Source organism: Macadamia integrifolia, chromosome 2, assembly GCF_013358625.1.
Source record: "Macadamia integrifolia cultivar HAES 741 chromosome 2, SCU_Mint_v3, whole genome shotgun sequence".
In the NCBI taxonomy this organism is placed as follows: domain Eukaryota; kingdom Viridiplantae; phylum Streptophyta; class Magnoliopsida; order Proteales; family Proteaceae; genus Macadamia; species Macadamia integrifolia.
The window spans coordinates 36,587,995-36,593,711 of record NC_056558.1 but is presented as its reverse complement, the minus strand read 5'-3'; positions in this window follow the sequence as shown (position 1 = coordinate 36,593,711).

Below are 5,717 nucleotides of genomic sequence, written 5' to 3'. Positions count from 1 at the left end.
TCGTATGAGATGCACTAAGGATTCTGATACTGTTACAAAATAGATTTCCTTTCTCTTTTTCCAATTTCTAGTGGAGTAGACTGTCCAAATATGGGCATCCATAGCAGATTGACTTATTTTATCCCCTGCCACTTTTCAATGAGTGCTTTTGTTTCTTACTGGCAGAGAGAGCGAGAAAGAAATTATGTGATTCTTTGGAATGTAGCTCCTCATATTTTTTTATTTTAGTCGTCGGTTGGGGATAAAATGGTAGTCCTGCGAGCCACGATGGGAAGATTGAGAGAAACAAGCTAAATTTTCATGAAATAACTGTAGTAGGGTGGTTTTCTACTTAGTAAGGAGAGAGAGAGAGATGGTTCTGCCTCTTGCCTTTGGATGGATTGGTTTTCTAATCCACATGCTTTGCTTGTTTGGATTGCTCCTTTGTAAATTATATAAGATTTTGTAGAAAAGCAACCCTAAAAGTGATGCAAAAGGTATTGAAAAAACAAGAATAAATAATGCACATAGGTTTATAAAGTTCGGCAAAATTACTTATGTCCTCAGTGAGATGAGATTTTGTTTCACTATCAATGAAGAATAGGGTTACAACGCTTGTCCTCACACTTCTCAGAATTGATTACAAATAAAGTAAACCTCGCTACAAATATATAGTGAAAAACTCTAATTCAGAAAATGCAAAATTGCCATCAAATAAAAAATCCGAGCGGGGGGCTGCACCCTCGGCCCTACACCTCCCTACACCAACAGATTAAAATGTCAAGTGCCTGCATCAGTACTCCCTGGATTAAACTGCGACGGAATACAAGACATCGTACACTAACAGATTAAAATGCCTGGAATCAAACAAGGACAGTCTTCATCAATCAGAATTGAAAAAAATTCTAGTTATTGGAATTGGGAAGAAGCAAAGATTTTCATAAAATGTAAATACATTCATGGTCATTAAAAAAATTTAAAAATTGAGCATAATTAGAATCGGGGTCGATCTTTGTAATTTGAATTGGCCAGATCTTTTGATTCGATTTCTGAAACCATGATGTATTTGAGGTTAGAAGGTCTCCTTTGGAACCTTCAAAGGTTAAGGTTTTTGTTGTAATAATGGTTTTTTGTAATAATAGGTTTTAGGGGTTTTATCCAAACGGACTCTTAAGCCCTTTGTTTGGTATTTGAAGACTACTCCAGGGAATGGTATCTTATTCTCTCCCCTTCAGAACACATGAGAGTAGATTCCCATACTAATGCTTATTGGACAGGTTCTCCTGACGACTATCGATCCACTCCTTGCTACTGTACATTTGTTAGTGGCAACCTAGTTACATGATATAGTAAGAAGCAGGTAGTTGTTGCTAAGTTTAATGCTGAAGCTAAGTTCTGTGCAATGACTCATGGAATTTGTGAGTTGTTATGGCTTAGAGGTCTTCGTCAAGAGTTGGGGGTGCCTACTTAAATGCATATAATGTTAAATTGTGACAATAAGTCTGCTATCAGTATTGCTTATAATCCAGTTAAACATGATTGTACTAAACATGTCAATATTGATAGGCATTTTGTCAAGGAGAAGTCGGAACAAGGGCTTATATGTCTTCCTCTTGTGCAAAGTCAAGATCAAGTTGATTTACTAACAAAGGGTCTTAGTAGTAAAATTTTTATTCTATTTTGTACAATTTGCAAATGTGTTTATATCCATACACCATAATTTTTTTTTTTATTTTTTAATAATGGGTTTTAGGAATTTTATCCAAACAGACCCTTAAGCCTTTTAGGGATTTATTTCATAATAAATAAAGAGGCTTGTGTCCATTATTCACACAAGTCATATTTTTCCCCAATTCAATAGTTGCATTTTGATTAATCCTTAGTAATTATATTAAAGTATTTTAAAAAAAATGCAAATTTTATTTTTTTGTCAAAAAGAAAGAAAATTTAATTAACAAAACTCAACAAAGGAACAAGCCTTACTTTATGATGATTTGGCCACCAAATTTGAACAGGCTGGCAGCGGCCGCTTTGATAAAAAATCTGTAACTACAAGATCTAGAAACAAACAAAAATATGAACACTGCTAAACGACGAGATCAAAACTAAAATATCATCCTCGATGACGTAAGTGGCCCAATCAAGAAGGGGGGTTGGGGGGGCGCCTTCTAGAGATAGAATTACTGGTAAAAAATCAGTGAAAAAGAAACGAAACAAGAGGTATGGAACCGAAATGCCAAACGAATGCCATCTCTAATTGCTTCAGCTTCTATAACTTCCATAGAGAAGCTAAACTCGAACATGGCTTGAGCAGCATTTAAAGAACCAGAGGAGAGCACAATGACACCCCTGCAAACAACACACGAGGAAGAGGACCAAGCCCCATCAGTACAACCAACAACATGTCCAGTGGGGAAAAAGCCAGGGTCCAAAGCTTAGAAGGATTCGAAGAGCAAATATACTAGGAGATCCATACCATAATAATGATAGGTGCTCATCCTCAATAGAGCCTTTGAAGGCTTGGAAGAAGTGAGAAGGGAAGGGAGTCTCCCTTAAAAATTGTACGGTTGTAGGTTTTTAAAATCTTCCACATAAGAGAAGCCTACTGGATGTATACATATACATATATAAGGAACTTAGACATGAAAAAAATTTGAACGTTTACACTTGATAAGAGTTGCCTTACCAACAAGGGAGAGAAGATTCTTTTTCCACCCCACTAACTTGGTTTGAACATGCTCAACAATATTTAAAAGAGAGGATTTTCTAGGCAATCTTCTCACATTGTTTATATAAATATTTTTTTTCTTTAAAAAAATCAATAAAATAATATATGTGAGAAAACAGTGTGTGCCTCAAGCTTAGAGAGCCTATTCCTTTTCCCTATTAAAAGTTAAAGCTCTCTTATTTTTAACAAAAGAGGTAGGAAAACCAATATATCTATCATGATGAACTGCCTATAAAATGAGTAAATATGGGCTTAAGGGGCAGCCCTGTTTAAGCCCACTTTGAGGGGTAACATTCTCAATAATGGAACCATTAGGGCGTGTTTGATTTCTTAAGTCTTTGGAATATAATTTGAAAAAATCGTGATTATATAATTTTATGGATGTTTGGTTGCTAATTAGTATAATTTTTAAAGAATAAAGTGATTCTTTTGACAAAAGATTTTACACATAAGATGATTTTTTTTGTAAGATCACCTATTGAGAAGATCTCCTAAAAAATCAGTCGATATTGAGAAGATCTCACAAAAGAATCAGCCGATACTTGTCATCATATAAAACGTAGAAAATCACGGATTAGAATCCGTGAGAAACGTCACCTTTGGCCCATAAACTCTCCCGCTTGCAGTTTCTTTGTCTCGTCTTTGCTTCTCCCTCAACAAAGGACGATTTCTCCCTTGAAGTTCTGTACTTTCTCACCCTCTCTTAACTCTTCTTCCTCCTCTACTTGATGGAAAAAAATCGTCTACAATTCGGATCTGACACAATTCCGTGAAATACCACCTTCAGGGGGTGACATATGTATTGATACCAATGCAATGGTCCAGATCTGATTTAAATGACTCTTCACTAATTTAAGGTTTTATTAGTTGTATCAGATCTGGACCATTGCATTGGTATTAATACACGTGTCACCCCCTGAAGGTGGTGTTTCACGGAATTGTACCAGATCGAAATTGCAGACGATTTCAACCCTTTTACTGGTTCTTATTCTAGGGTTTTTTTTTTTTTTTTTTTTTTTTTTTTTTTTTTGTCTAAGGCTTGAGAAATCTTCAACGCAGGCTGGACTTGAGCGCGGATTCGAAGACAGGGTTGCTTCTCTCCCAACGAAGGTGGGCGATTCTCTTCTTGAAGGTCCGCACTCTCTCACCCTCTCTCAACTCTTCTTCCTCCTCTTCTACTCTTCTTCTGCCTCTACTTGATTTTAGCCGGTTCTTATTCTAGGGTTTTATTTTTTTGTTATTTGAGATTTGTCTGAGGTTTGAGAAATCTTCAACCCAGGCTGGAATTGAGCGCAGATTCGTTCACAGTGTTGTTTCTCTCCCAAAGAAGTCGGTGATACTCTTCTTGGATGTCCGCACTCTCTCATCCTCTCTCAACTCTTCTTCCTACTCTTCTACTCTTTGAAAATTGCTTCCTGCTAGCCGATTCATATTCTAGGGTTTTTATTTTTATATAATTTTTTTCTTATTCTAGCCGATTCTTTGTGTAGATTGGAGTTCGAGTGGCTGCATATTTGAATCAAATTTCTCTCTGCTGTCTGCAGATTTGAATCAAAGTGGCTGTAAATTTCTTTTGCTCATTATCCATTGTCTGGGTAATTTTTTTTTTTTTTTAAAAGTGGTTTCTCTAAACTACTAGCCCATTCCAGATCATGTTGTCACAAAGCAGCCTTTGTTAAAGTTATCTGTTCTCATGGATAAAAGTTTATGATCAATGAATTAAAATTGTCCTCCTCCTATTCTATGATTAAGTTATCTGTTCTCATGGATAAAATTTTCTGACCGATGTGTTTGTTTTATTTTCTGACGGCTGTTTTTGTTTTTTCTTTGATGTTAAGAACTGCTCAATAGTTGCAGGTGCTTTTTGTTGAAAATTGATAAACAGGAGCAAGTAGGTAAGGTACATGCTTTAAAATATGCTAAAAAACAAATATGGACTTCTTAGCCCAAATATTATCTATACTAAGACAACACTGACCCAGTCCTGTTGAGCATCGTCTTGTGATTAGTTGAGATTAATTCATAAGTATTTTTAGTCAACCCATACAAATTAAATAACTGTGATTTATTTGATTATTTTCATGCCTTTCTGATTGACCTCCTCCAAATATTAAGACCAATGTAGACTTTCTTCTACTTCTTCTCAGGGTCCAAAATTTCAAAACCCTATATTGATGATGCTAAGAATGATGCTAATGAATCAATGGAGATTAGAAGAGCAAACACCTGTTAATCAATTTATGTAGGTATACTGATAAGTGGTTTTATTTAACATGTAATGTAAAAGCTCTCCAAAATGGCATCCAACCGTGAGAATGATGTAGCATATTAGTAGCGCAAAAAAATCATTATCTTAGCTGCCGCTGCCGCTTCTATAGAGCGGAGCAATATAGGAAGTTGTATATCACTAAGGAACCTTACCGCAATGAGGTCCTGCGTGGTAGTGTTGATGGAGGATGAGAAGGCCACTGATGTCTGATGGATGTTTATGGAATGGAATTTGGATGTTTGTTTAACTTTTTGACTTAAAACTGATGCTCTTTGCAAACTGAACTGTCTTTTATTTTTCTGCTTATCTTTTTCTTTATCCAGTAATTGTTGTGAGTTGGGACTTTATGACTGCACTTTTTTATCCTCTTGGACTATGATCTTTAAATTGTTTATGTTATGAATGGGTTGGATTTTATATGATATTATGTTTCATTTCAATTACTCGTCTATTGACTAAATACTACACAAGTTGACATCATGATTGATAACAGGTTCATGTGAATGTATCATTCTCTTTTTTTGATTCTATGGTTTTTTTTTGATAATAACTACATATAGTTCTGGAACAAATTGAATACACAGATTGACATGATGATTGATAGCAGGTTCATGTGGATGTATTGTTCTCTTTTTTTATTCTATGGTTTTTGTATGGTTTTTTTTTTTTTTTTTTAATAACTACATATAGTTTTGAAATAAATAATAAATGGAATACACAGGTTGACATGATGATTGATAG